Source organism: Perissodus microlepis, chromosome 18 (assembly GCF_051167445.1).
Source record: "Perissodus microlepis isolate ML-2025 ecotype Zambia chromosome 18, ASM5116744v1, whole genome shotgun sequence".
NCBI classification, from domain to species: Eukaryota; Metazoa; Chordata; class Actinopteri; order Cichliformes; family Cichlidae; genus Perissodus; species Perissodus microlepis.
The window spans coordinates 1,867,338-1,880,509 of record NC_140478.1 but is presented as its reverse complement, the minus strand read 5'-3'; the positions used below and the strand labels follow the sequence as shown (position 1 = coordinate 1,880,509).

Genomic DNA, 13,172 nt, shown 5'->3' with positions numbered 1-13,172 from the left:
GTGCTGAGGTCTGCAGCTTACGGCTATACCACCCTGAGCACGCCCGCTCTCGTCTGATCTCGGAAGCTAAGCAGGGTTGGGCTTGTTTAGTACTTGGATGGGAGACCGCCTGGGAATACCAGGTGCTGTAAGCTTTTCATGTCATTGAACTGCTTTTGATCCAGAGAAGGAGGGTGTTGAAAGACCCAAAGCAGCTGCCCATTAATGAGGGCACATAAACGACATTCCTTTTGGCTGTTTTCAGCAATGTCTTGTGCTGCCAGGTGAGGCCATCCGCACCACACCGGGGCCTGTGCTGCTAAGATAGGTCATCTAAATTACACCAGGGCGTCTGCATCTGGCTGAGGACCGTTGCTTCCGGCTGAGAACATCTACAACACACCAGGGCCTGAGTTGCAGGCAGAAGCCACCTCCACCTCACCAGGTCCTGTGCAGCTAGCTGAGGCCATCTACAACACACCACGGCCTGTGCTCCTGGCTTTGGCCACCTACACCACACCAGGTTCTGTGGCTCTGGCTGAGGCCAACTACACCACACCAGGGCCTGTGGCTCTGGCTGAAGCCATCTACCCCACACCAGGGCCTGTGTTGCTGGTTGAGGCCATTTTAATCACACCAGGGCCTGTGCTGCTGGATGAGGCCATATACATCACACGAGGGCTTGCTCTACTGGATGAGGCCAACTACACCACACCAGGGCCTGTGCTTCTGGCTGAGGCAATCTACATTACACGAGGGCTTGCGCTGCTGGCTTAGTCCATCTACACCACACCAGGGCCTGTGGCTCTGGCTTAGGCCATATACACCCCACCAGGGCCTTTGCTTCTGGCTGAGGCCACCTACACCACACCAGGTCCTGTGCTGCTGGTGGAGGCCATCTACACCAAACCAGGGCCTGTACTGCTGGTTAAAAGATAAATTGAGTCCTTGGGTTAGAGTATTAGGCAACCATGCAGTTACCATTAACAATGTAGTTAAATTGGAGGGTTGTGTTTCGTAACTTCAAGTACTGCCCAACTCACCACTTGATTCCATAAATTGACACTTTGTGCTGAGGTCTGCAGCTTACGGCCATACCACCCTGAGCACGCCCGCTCTCGTCTGATCTCGGAAGCTAAGCAGGGTTGGGCTTGGTTAGTACTTGGATGGAAGACCGCCTGGGAATACCAGGTGCCGTAAGCTTTTCATGTCATTGAACTGCTTTTGATCCAGAGAAGGAGGGTGTTGAAAGACCCAAAGCAGCTGCCCATTAATGAGGGCACATAAACGACATTCCTTTTGGCTGTTTTCAGCAATGTCTTGTGCTGCCAGGTGAGGCCATCCGCACCACACCGGGGCCTGTGCTGCTAAGATAGGTCATCTAAATTACACCAGGGCGTGTGCATCTGGCTGAGGACCGGTGCTTCCGGCTGAGGCCTTCTACAACACACCAGGGCCTGAGTTGCAGGAAGAAGCCACCTCCACCTCACCAGGTCCTGTGCTGCTAGCTGAGGCCATCTACAACACACCACGGCCTGTGCTCCTGGCTTTGGCCACCAACACCACACCAGGTTCTGTGGCTCTGGCTGAGGCCAACTACACCACACCAGGGCCTGTGGCTCTGGCTGAAGCCATCTACCCCACACCAGGGCCTGTGTTGCTGGTTGAGGCCATTTTAATCACACCAGGGCCTGTGCTGCTGGATGAGGCCATATACATCACACGAGGGCTTGCTCTACTGGATGAGGCCAACTACACCACACCAGGGCCTGTGCTTCTGGCTGAGGCCATCTACATTACACGAGGGCTTGCGCTGCTGGCTTAGTCCATCTACACCACACCAGGGCCTGTGGCTCTGGCTTAGGCCATATACACCCCACCAGGGCCTTTGCTTCTGGCTGAGGCCACCTACACCACACCAGGTCCTGTGCTGCTGGTGGAGGCCATCTACACCAAACCAGGGCCTGTACTGCTGGTTAAAAGCTAAATTGAGTCCTTGGGTTAGGGTATTAGGCAACCATGCAGTTACCATTAACAATGTAGTTAAATTGGAGGGTTGTGTTTCGTAACTTCAAGTACTGCCCAACTCACCACTTGATTCCATAAATTGACACTTTGTGCTGAGGTCTGCAGCTTACGGCCATACCACCCTGAGCACGCCCGCTCTCGTCTGATCTCGGAAGCTAAGCAGGGTTGGGCTTGTTTAGTACTTGGATGGGAGACTGCCTGGGAATACCAGGTGCTGTAAGCTTTTCATGTCATTGAACTGCTTTTGATCCAGAGAAGGAGGGTGTTGAAAGACCCAAAGCAGCTGCTCATTAATGAGGGCACATAAACGACATTCCTTTTGGCTGTTTACAGCAATGTCTTGTGCTGCCAGGTGAGGCCATCCGCACCACACCGGGGCCTGTGCTGCTAAGATAGGTCATCTAAATTACACCAGGGCGTCTGCATCTGGCTGAGGACCGTTGCTTCCGGCTGAGAACATCTACAACACACCAGGGCCTGAGTTGCAGGAAGAAGCCACCTCCACCTCACCAGGTCCTGTGCAGCTAGCTGAGGCCATCTACAACACACCACGGCCTGTGCTCCTGGCTTTGGCCACCTACACCACACCAGGTTCTGTGGCTCTGGCTGAGGCCAACTACACCACACCAGGGCCTGTGGCTCTGGCTGAAGCCATCTACCCCACACCAGGGCCTGTGTTGCTGGTTGAGGCCATTTTAATCACACCAGGGCCTGTGCTGCTGGATGAGGCCATATACATCACACGAGGGCTTGCTCTACTGGATGAGGCCAACTACACCACACCAGGGCCTGTGCTTCTGGCTGAGGCCATCTACATTACACGAGGGCTTGCGCTGCTGGCTTAGTCCATCTACACCACACCAGGGCCTGTGGCTCTGGCTTAGGCCATATACACCCCACCAGGGCCTTTGCTTCTGGCTGAGGCCACCTACACCACACCAGGTCCTGTGCTGCTGGTGGAGGCCATCTACACCAAACCAGGGCCTGTACTGCTGGTTAAAAGATAAATTGAGTCCTTGGGTTAGAGTATTAGGCAACCATGCAGTTACCATTAACAATGTAGTTAAATTGGAGGGTTGTGTTTCGTAACTTCAAGTACTGCCCAACTCACCACTTGATTCCATAAATTGACACTTTGTGCTGATCTCTGCAGCTTACGGCCATACCACCCTGAGCACGCCCGCTCTCGTCTGATCTCGGAAGCTAAGCAGGGTTGGGCTTGGTTAGTACTTCGATGGGAGACCGCCTGGGAATACCAGGTGCCGTAAGCTTTTCATGTCATTGAACTGCTTTTGATCCAGAGAAGGAGGGTGTTGAAAGACCCAAAGCAGCTGCCCATTAATGAGGGCACATAAACGACATTCCTTTTGGCTGTTTTCAGCAATGTCTTGTGCTGCCAGGTGAGGCCATCCGCACCACACCGGGGCCTGTGCTGCTAAGATAGGTCATCTAAATTACACCAGGGCGTGTGCATCTGGCTGAGGACCGGTGCTTCCGGCTGAGGCCATCTACAACACACCAGGGCCTGAGTTTCAGGAAGAAGCCACCTCCACCTCACCAGGTCCTGTGCTGCTAGCTGAGGCCATCTACAACACACCACGGCCTGTGCTCCTGGCTTTGGCCACCAACACCACACCAGGTTCCTTTGGCTCTGGCTGAGGCCAACTACACCACACCAGGGCCTGTGGCTCTGGCTGAAGCCATCTACCCCACACCAGGGCCTGTGTTGCTGGTTGAGGCCATTTTAATCACACCAGGGCCTGTGCTGCTGGATGAGGCCATATACATCACACGAGGGCTTGCTCTACTGGATGAGGCCAACTACACCACACCAGGGCCTGTGCTTCTGGCTGAGGCCATCTACATTACACGAGGGCTTGCGCTGCTGGCTTAGTCCATCTACACCACACCAGGGCCTGTGGCTCTGGCTTAGGCCATATACACCACACCAGGTCCTGTGCTGCTGGTGGAGGCCATCTACACCAAACCAGGGCCTGTACTGCTGGTTAAAAGCTAAATTGAGTCCTTGGGTTAGAGTATTAGGCAACCATGCAGTTACCATTAACAATGTAGTTAAATTGGAGGGTTGTGTTTCATAACTTCAAGTACTGCCCAACTCACCACTTGATTCCATAAATTGACACTTTGTGCTGAGGTCTGCAGCTTACGGCCATACCACCCTGAGCACGCCCGCTCTCGTCTGATCTCGGAAGCTAAGCAGGGTTGGGCTTGGTTAGTACTTGGATGGGAGACCGCCTGGGAATACCAGGTGCCGTGAGCTTTTCATGTCATTGAACTGCTTTTGATCCAGAGAAGGAGGGTGTTGAAAGACCCAAAGCAGCTGCCCATTAATGAGGGCACATAAACGACATTCCTTTTGGCTGTTTTCAGCAATGTCTTGTGCTGCCAGGTGACGCCATCCGCACCACACCGGGGCCTGTGCTGCTAAGATAGGTCATCTAAATTACACCAGGGCGTGTGCATCTGGCTGAGGACCGGTGCTTCCGGCTGAGGCCATCTACAACACACCAGGGCCTGAGTTTCAGGAAGAAGCCACCTCCACCTCACCAGGTCCTGTGCTGCTAGCTGAGGCCATCTACAACACACCACGGCCTGTGCTCCTGGCTTTGGCCACCAACACCACACCAGGTTCTGTGGCTCTGGCTGAGGCCAACTACACCACACCAGGGCCTGTGGCTCTGGCTGAAGCCATCTACCCCACACCAGGGCCTGTGACGCTGGTTGAGGCCATTTTAATCACACCAGGGCCTGTGCTGCTGGATGAGGCCATATACATCACACGAGGGCTTGCTCTACTGGATGAGGCCAACTACACCACACCAGGGCCTGTGCTTCTGGCTGAGGCCATCTACATTACACGAGGGCTTGCGCTGCTGGCTTAGTCCATCTACACCACAACAGGGCCTGTGGCTCTGGCTTAGGCCATATACACCCCACCAGGGCCTTTGCTTCTGGCTGAGGCCACCTACACCACACCAGGTCCTGTGCTGCTGGTGGAGGCCATCTACACCAAACCAGGGCCTGTACTGCTGGTTAAAAGCTAAATTGAGTCCTTGGGTTAGGGTATTAGGCAACCATGCAGTTACCATTAACAATGTAGTTAAATTGGAGGGTTGTGTTTCGTAACTTCAAGTACTGCCCAACTCACCACTTGATTCCATAAATTGACACTTTGTGCTGAGGTCTGCAGCTTACGGCCATACCACCCTGAGCACGCCCGCTCTCGTCTGATCTCGGAAGCTAAGCAGGGTTGGGCTTGGTTAGTACTTGGATGGGAGACCCCCTGGGAATACCAGGTGCTGTAAGCTTTTCATGTCATTGAACTGCTTTTGATCCAGAGAAGGAGGGTGTTGAAAGACGCAAAGCAGCTGCCCATTAATGAGGGCACATAAACGACATTCCTTTTGGCTGTTTTCAGCAATGTCTTGTGCTGCCAGGTGAGGCAATCCGCTCCACACCGGGGCCTGTGCTGCTAAGATAGGTCATCTAAATTACACCAGGGCGTGTGCATCTGGCTGAGGACCGTTGCTTCCGGCTGAGAACATCTACAACACACCAGGGCCTGAGTTGCAGGAAGAAGCCACCTCCACCTCACCAGGTCCTGTGCAGCTAGCTGAGGCCATCTACAACACACCACGGCCTGTGCTCCTGGCTTTGGCCACCTACACCACACCAGGTTCTGTGGCTCTGGCTGAGGCCAACTACACCACACCAGGGCCTGTGGCTCTGGCTGAAGCCATCTACCCCACACCAGGGCCTGTGTTGCTGGTTGAGGCCATTTTAATCACACCAGGGCCTGTGCTGCTGGATGAGGCCATATACATCACACGAGGGCTTGCTCTACTGGATGAGGCCAACTACACCACACCAGGGCCTGTGCTTCTGGCTGAGGCCATCTACATTACACGAGGGCTTGCGCTGCTGGCTTAGTCCATCTACACCACACCAGGGCCTGTGGCTCTGGCTTAGGCCATATACACCCCACCAGGGCCTTTGCTTCTGGCTGAGGCCACCTACACCACACCAGGTCCTGTGCTGCTGGTGGAGGCCATCTACACCAAACCAGGGCCTGTACTGCTGGTTAAAAGCTAAATTGAGTCCTTGGGTTAGAGTATTAGGCAACCATGCAGTTACCATTAACAATGTAGTTAAATTGGAGGGTTGTGTTTCGTAACTTCAAGTACTGCCCAACTCACCACTTGATTCCATAAATTGACACTTTGTGCTGAGGTCTGCAGCTTACGGCCATACCACCCTGAGCACGCCCGCTCTCGTCTGATCTCGGAAGCAAAGCAGGGTTGGGCTTGGATAGTACTTGGATGGGAGACCGCCTGGGAATACCAGGTGCCGTAAGCTTTTCATGTCATTGAACTGCTTTTGATCCAGAGAAGGAGGGTGTTGAAAGACCCAAAGCAGCTGCCCATTAATGAGGGCACATAAACGACATTCCTTTTGGCTGTTTTCAGCAATGTCTTGTGCTGCCAGGTGAGGCCATCCGCACCACACCGGGGCCTGTGCTGCTAAGATAGGTCATCTAAATTACACCAGGGCGTGTGCATCTGGCTGAGGACCGGTGCTTCCGGCTGAGGCCTTCTACAACACACCAGGGCCTGAGTTGCAGGAAGAAGCCACCTCCACCTCACCAGGTCCTGTGCTGCTAGCTGAGGCCATCTACAACACACCACGGCCTGTGCTCCTGGCTTTGGCCACCAACACCACACCAGGTTCTGTGGCTCTGGCTGAGGCCAACTACACCACACCAGGGCCTGTGGCTCTGGCTGAAGCCGTCTACCCCACACCAGGGCCTGTGTTGCTGGTTGAGGCCATTTTAATCACACCAGGGCCTGTGCTGCTGGATGAGGCCATATACATCACACGAGGGCTTGCTCTACTGGATGAGGCCAACTACACCACACCAGGGCCTGTGCTTCTGGCTGAGGCCATCTACATTACACGAGGGCTTGCGCTGCTGGCTTAGTCCATCTACACCACAACAGGGCCTGTGGCTCTGGCTTAGGCCATATACACCCCACCAGGGCCTTTGCTTCTGGCTGAGGCCACCTACACCACACCAGGTCCTGTGCTGCTGGTGGAGGCCATCTACACCAAACCAGGGCCTGTACTGCTGGTTAAAAGCTAAATTGAGTCCTTGGGTTAGGGTATTAGGCAACCATGCAGTTACCATTAACAATGTAGTTAAATTGGAGGGTTGTGTTTCGTAACTTCAAGTACTGCCCAACTCACCACTTGATTCCATAAATTGACACTTTGTGCTGAGGTCTGCAGCTTACGGCCATACCACCCTGAGCACGCCCGCTCTCGTCTGATCTCGGAAGCTAAGCAGGGTTGGGCTTGGTTAGTACTTGGATGGGAGACCGCCTGGGAATACCAGGTGCTGTAAGCTTTTCATGTCATTGAACTGCTTTTGATCCAGAGAAGGAGGGTGTTGAAAGACCCAAAGCAGCTGCCCATTAATGAGGGCACATAAACGACATTCCTTTTGGCTGTTTTCAGCAATGTCTTGTGCTGCCAGGTGAGGCCATCCGCACCACACCGGGGCCTGTGCTGCTAAGATAGGTAGTCTAAATTACACCAGGGCGTCTGCATCTGGCTGAGGACCGTTGCTTCCGGCTGAGAACATCTACAACACACCAGGGCCTGAGTTGCAGGAAGAAGCCACGTCCACCTCACCAGGTCCTGTGCAGCTAGCTGAGGCCATCTACAACACACCACGGCCTGTGCTCCTGGCTTTGGCCACCTACACCACACCAGGTTCTGTGGCTCTGGCTGAGGCCAACTACACCACACCAGGGCCTGTGGCTCTGGCTGAAGCCATCTACCCCACACCAGGGCCTGTGTTGCTGGTTGAGGCCATTTTAATCACACCAGGGCCTGTGCTGCTGGATGAGGCCATATACATCACACGAGGGCTTGCTCTACTGGATGAGGCCAACTACACCACACCAGGGCCTGTGCTTCTGGCTGAGGCAATCTACATTACACGAGGGCTTGCGCTGCTGGCTTAGTCCATCTACACCACACCAGGGCCTGTGGCTCTGGCTTAGGCCATATACACCCCACCAGGGCCTTTGCTTCTGGCTGAGGCCACCTACACCACACCAGGTCCTGTGCTGCTGGTGGAGGCCATCTACACCAAACCAGGGCCTGTACTGCTGGTTAAAAGATAAATTGAGTCCTTGGGTTAGAGTATTAGGCAACCATGCAGTTACCATTAACAATGTAGTTAAATTGGAGGGTTGTGTTTCGTAACTTCAAGTACTGCCCAACTCACCACTTGATTCCATAAATTGACACTTTGTGCTGAGGTCTGCAGCTTACGGCCATACCACCCTGAGCACGCCCGCTCTCGTCTGATCTCGGAAGCTAAGCAGGGTTGGGCTTGGTTAGAACTTGGATGGGAGACCGCCTGGGAATACCAGGTGCTGTAAGCTTTTCATGTCATTGAACTGCTTTTGATCCAGAGAAGGAGGGTGTTGAAAGACCCAAAGCAGCTGCCCATTAATGAGGGCACATAAACGACATTCCTTTTGGCTGTTTTCAGCAATGTCTTGTGCTGCCAGGTGAGGCCATCCGCACAACACCGGGGCCTGTGCTGCTAAGATAGGTCATCTAAATTACACCAGGGCGTGTGCATCTGGCTGAGGACCGGTGCTTCCGGCTGAGGCCTTCTACAACACACCAGGGCCTGAGTTGCAGGAAGAAGCCACCTCCACCTCACCAGGTCCTGTGCTGCTAGCTGAGGCCATCTACAACACACCACGGCCTGTGCTCCTGGCTTTGGCCACCAACACCACACCAGGTTCTGTGGCTCTGGCTGAGGCCAACTACACCACACCAGGGCCTGTGGCTCTGGCTGAAGCCATCTACCCCACACCAGGGCCTGTGTTGCTGGTTGAGGCCATTTTAATCACACCAGGGCCTGTGCTGCTGGATGAGGCCATATACATCACACGAGGGCTTGCTCTACTGGATGAGGCCAACTACACCACACCAGGGCCTGTGCTTCTGGCTGAGGCCATCTACATTACACGAGGGCTTGCGCTGCTGGCTTAGTCCATCTACACCACAACAGGGCCTGTGGCTCTGGCTTAGGCCATATACACCCCACCAGGGCCTTTGCTTCTGGCTGAGGCCACCTACACCACACCAGGTCCTGTGCTGCTGGTGGAGGCCATCTACACCAAACCAGGGCCTGTACTGCTGGTTAAAAGCTAAATTGAGTCCTTGGGTTAGGGTATTAGGCAACCATGCAGTTACCATTAACAATGTAGTTAAATTGGAGGGTTGTGTTTCGTAACTTCAAGTACTGCCCAACTCACCACTTGATTCCATAAATTGACACTTTGTGCTGAGGTCTGCAGCTTACGGCCATACCACCCTGAGCACGCCCGCTCTCGTCTGATCTCGGAAGCTAAGCAGGGTTGGGCTTGGTTAGTACTTGGATGGGAGACCGCCTGGGAATACCAGGTGCTGTAAGCTTTTCATGTCATTGAACTGCTTTTGATCCAGAGAAGGAGGGTGTTGAAAGACCCAAAGCAGCTGCCCATTAATGAGGGCACATAAACGACATTCCTTTTGGCTGTTTTCAGCAATGTCTTGTGCTGCCAGGTGAGGCCATCCGCACCACACCGGGGCCTGTGCTGCTAAGATAGGTCATCTAAATTACACCAGGGCGTGTGCATCTGGCTGAGGACCGGTGCTTCCGGCTGAGGCCTTCTACAACACACCAGGGCCTGAGTTGCAGGAAGAAGCCACCTCCACCTCACCAGGTCCTGTGCTGCTAGCTGAGGCCATCTACAACACACCACGGCCTGTGCTCCTGGCTTTGGCCACCAACACCACACCAGGTTCTGTGGCTCTGGCTGAGGCCAACTACACCACACCAGGGCCTGTGGCTCTGGCTGAAGCCATCTACCCCACACCAGGGCCTGTGTTGCTGGTTGAGGCCATTTTAATCACACCAGGGCCTGTGCTGCTGGATGAGGCCATATACATCACACGAGGGCTTGCTCTACTGGATGAGGCCAACTACACCACACCAGGGCCTGTGCTTCTGGCTGAGGCCATCTACATTACACGAGGGCTTGCGCTGCTGGCTTAGTCCATCTACACCACAACAGGGCCTGTGGCTCTGGCGTAGGCCATATACACCCCACCAGGGCCTTTGCTTCTGGCTGAGGCCACCTACACCACACCAGGTCCTGTGCTGCTGGTGGAGGCCATCTACACCAAACCAGGGCCTGTACTGCTGGTTAAAAGCTAAATTGAGTCCTTGGGTTAGGGTATTAGGCAACCATGCAGTTACCATTAACAATGTAGTTAAATTGGAGGGTTGTGTTTCGTAACTTCAAGTACTGCCCAACTCACCACTTGATTCCATAAATTGACACTTTGTGCTGAGGTCTGCAGCTTACGGCCATACCACCCTGAGCACGCCCGCTCTCGTCTGATCTCGGAAGCTAAGCAGGGTTGGGCTTGGTTAGTACTTGGATGGGAGACCGCCTGGGAATACCAGGTGCTGTAAGCTTTTCATGTCATTGAACTGCTTTTGATCCAGAGAAGGAGGGTGTTGAAAGACCCAAAGCAGCTGCCCATTAATGAGGGCACATAAACGACATTCCTTTTGGCTGTTTTCAGCAATGTCTTGTGCTGCCAGGTGAGGCCATCCGCACCACACCGGGGCCTGTGCTGCTAAGATAGGTAGTCTAAATTACACCAGGGCGTCTGCATCTGGCTGAGGACCGTTGCTTCCGGCTGAGAACATCTACAACACACCAGGGCCTGAGTTGCAGGAAGAAGCCACGTCTACCTCACCAGGTCCTGTGCAGCTAGCTGAGGCCATCTACAACACACCACGGCCTGTGCTCCTGGCTTTGGCCACCTACACCACACCAGGTTCTGTGGCTCTGGCTGAGGCCAACTACACCACACCAGGGCCTGTGGCTCTGGCTGAAGCCATCTACCCCACACCAGGGCCTGTGTTGCTGGTTGAGGCCATTTTAATCACACCAGGGCCTGTGCTGCTGGATGAGGCCATATACATCACACGAGGGCTTGCTCTACTGGATGAGGCCAACTACACCACACCAGGGCCTGTGCTTCTGGCTGAGGCAATCTACATTACACGAGGGCTTGCGCTGCTGGCTTAGTCCATCTACACCACACCAGGGCCTGTGGCTCTGGCTTAGGCCATATACACCCCACCAGGGCCTTTGCTTCTGGCTGAGGCCACCTACACCACACCAGGTCCTGTGCTGCTGGTGGAGGCCATCTACACCAAACCAGGGCCTGTACTGCTGGTTAAAAGATAAATTGAGTCCTTGGGTTAGAGTATTAGGCAACCATGCAGTTACCATTAACAATGTAGTTAAATTGGAGGGTTGTGTTTCGTAACTTCAAGTACTGCCCAACTCACCACTTGATTCCATAAATTGACACTTTGTGCTGAGGTCTGCAGCTTACGGCCATACCACCCTGAGCACGCCCGCTCTCGTCTGATCTCGGAAGCTAAGCAGGGTTGGGCTTGGTTAGAACTTGGATGGGAGACCGCCTGGGAATACCAGGTGCTGTAAGCTTTTCATGTCATTGAACTGCTTTTGATCCAGAGAAGGAGGGTGTTGAAAGACCCAAAGCAGCTGCCCATTAATGAGGGCACATAAACGACATTCCTTTTGGCTGTTTTCAGCAATGTCTTGTGCTGCCAGGTGAGGCCATCCGCACAACACCGGGGCCTGTGCTGCTAAGATAGGTCATCTAAATTACACCAGGGCGTGTGCATCTGGCTGAGGACCGGTGCTTCCGGCTGAGGCCTTCTACAACACACCAGGGCCTGAGTTGCAGGAAGAAGCCACCTCCACCTCACCAGGTCCTGTGCTGCTAGCTGAGGCCATCTACAACACACCACGGCCTGTGCTCCTGGCTTTGGCCACCAACACCACACCAGGTTCTGTGGCTCTGGCTGAGGCCAACTACACCACACCAGGGCCTGTGGCTCTGGCTGAAGCCATCTACCCCACACCAGGGCCTGTGTTGCTGGTTGAGGCCATTTTAATCACACCAGGGCCTGTGCTGCTGGATGAGGCCATATACATCACACGAGGGCTTGCTCTACTGGATGAGGCCAACTACACCACACCAGGGCCTGTGCTTCTGGCTGAGGCCATCTACATTACACGAGGGCTTGCGCTGCTGGCTTAGTCCATCTACACCACAACAGGGCCTGTGGCTCTGGCTTAGGCCATATACACCCCACCAGGGCCTTTGCTTCTGGCTGAGGCCACCTACACCACACCAGGTCCTGTGCTGCTGGTGGAGGCCATCTACACCAAACCAGGGCCTGTACTGCTGGTTAAAAGCTAAATTGAGTCCTTGGGTTAGGGTATTAGGCAACCATGCAGTTACCATTAACAATGTAGTTAAATTGGAGGGTTGTGTTTCGTAACTTCAAGTACTGCCCAACTCACCACTTGATTCCATAAATTGACACTTTGTGCTGAGGTCTGCAGCTTACGGCCATACCACCCTGAGCACGCCCGCTCTCGTCTGATCTCGGAAGCTAAGCAGGGTTGGGCTTGGTTAGTACTTGGATGGGAGACCGCCTGGGAATACCAGGTGCTGTAAGCTTTTCATGTCATTGAACTGCTTTTGATCCAGAGAAGGAGGGTGTTGAAAGACCCAAAGCAGCTGCCCATTAATGAGGGCACATAAACGACATTCCTTTTGGCTGTTTTCAGCAATGTCTTGTGCTGCCAGGTGAGGCCATCCGCACCACACCGGGGCCTGTGCTGCTAAGATAGGTCATCTAAATTACACCAGGGCGTCTGCATCTGGCTGAGGACCGTTGCTTCCGGCTGAGAACATCTACAACACACCAGGGCCTGAGTTGCAGGAAGAAGCCACCTCCACCTCACCAGGTCCTGTGCAGCTAGCTGAGGCCATCTACAACACACCACGGCCTGTGCTCCTGGCTTTGGCCACCTACACCACACCAGGTTCTGTGGCTCTGGCTGAGGCCAACTACACCACACCAGGGCCTGTGGCTCTGGCTGAAGCCATCTACCCCACACCAGGGCCTGTGTTGCTGGTTGAGGCCATTTTAATCACACCAGGGCCTGTGCTGCTGG

The 13,172-nt window shown here is 54.1% G+C and overlaps 11 non-coding genes and 2 pseudogenes across 11 annotated transcripts; all 13 read left to right on the top strand.

The window, feature by feature from the left end:
- Positions 1–15: 15 nt before the first annotated feature.
- On the top strand, positions 16–134 carry LOC146366535 (5S ribosomal RNA). Its single transcript, XR_014797968.1, has one exon. It is a non-coding gene; the product is annotated as a 5S ribosomal RNA (ribosomal RNA).
- A 929-nt stretch (positions 135–1,063) lies between these two features.
- Positions 1,064–1,182, top strand: LOC146366534 (5S ribosomal RNA). Its single transcript, XR_014797908.1, has one exon. It is a non-coding gene; the product is annotated as a 5S ribosomal RNA (ribosomal RNA).
- Positions 1,183–2,111: 929 nt separating this feature from the next.
- Positions 2,112–2,230, top strand: LOC146366533 (5S ribosomal RNA). Its single transcript, XR_014798012.1, has one exon. It is a non-coding gene; the product is annotated as a 5S ribosomal RNA (ribosomal RNA).
- Positions 2,231–3,159: 929 nt separating this feature from the next.
- On the top strand, positions 3,160–3,278 carry LOC146366532 (5S ribosomal RNA). Its single transcript, XR_014798475.1, has one exon. It is a non-coding gene; the product is annotated as a 5S ribosomal RNA (ribosomal RNA).
- An 891-nt stretch (positions 3,279–4,169) lies between these two features.
- Positions 4,170–4,288, top strand: LOC146366531 (5S ribosomal RNA). The gene has a single exon (XR_014797894.1). It is a non-coding gene; the product is annotated as a 5S ribosomal RNA (ribosomal RNA).
- Positions 4,289–5,217: 929 nt separating this feature from the next.
- LOC146366530 (5S ribosomal RNA) lies at positions 5,218–5,336 on the top strand. The gene has a single exon (XR_014798477.1). It is a non-coding gene; the product is annotated as a 5S ribosomal RNA (ribosomal RNA).
- Positions 5,337–6,265: 929 nt separating this feature from the next.
- On the top strand, positions 6,266–6,384 carry LOC146366529 (5S ribosomal RNA). The gene has a single exon (XR_014797913.1). It is a non-coding gene; the product is annotated as a 5S ribosomal RNA (ribosomal RNA).
- A 929-nt stretch (positions 6,385–7,313) lies between these two features.
- Positions 7,314–7,432, top strand: LOC146366528 (5S ribosomal RNA). The gene has a single exon (XR_014798488.1). It is a non-coding gene; the product is annotated as a 5S ribosomal RNA (ribosomal RNA).
- Positions 7,433–8,361: 929 nt separating this feature from the next.
- Positions 8,362–8,480, top strand: LOC146366527 (5S ribosomal RNA; annotated as a pseudogene).
- A 929-nt stretch (positions 8,481–9,409) lies between these two features.
- On the top strand, positions 9,410–9,528 carry LOC146366526 (5S ribosomal RNA). Its single transcript, XR_014798487.1, has one exon. It is a non-coding gene; the product is annotated as a 5S ribosomal RNA (ribosomal RNA).
- A 929-nt stretch (positions 9,529–10,457) lies between these two features.
- Positions 10,458–10,576, top strand: LOC146366525 (5S ribosomal RNA). The gene has a single exon (XR_014798486.1). It is a non-coding gene; the product is annotated as a 5S ribosomal RNA (ribosomal RNA).
- A 929-nt stretch (positions 10,577–11,505) lies between these two features.
- LOC146366524 (5S ribosomal RNA) lies at positions 11,506–11,624 on the top strand (annotated as a pseudogene).
- A 929-nt stretch (positions 11,625–12,553) lies between these two features.
- LOC146366523 (5S ribosomal RNA) lies at positions 12,554–12,672 on the top strand. The gene has a single exon (XR_014798485.1). It is a non-coding gene; the product is annotated as a 5S ribosomal RNA (ribosomal RNA).
- The last annotated feature ends 500 nt before the right edge of the window (positions 12,673–13,172 follow it).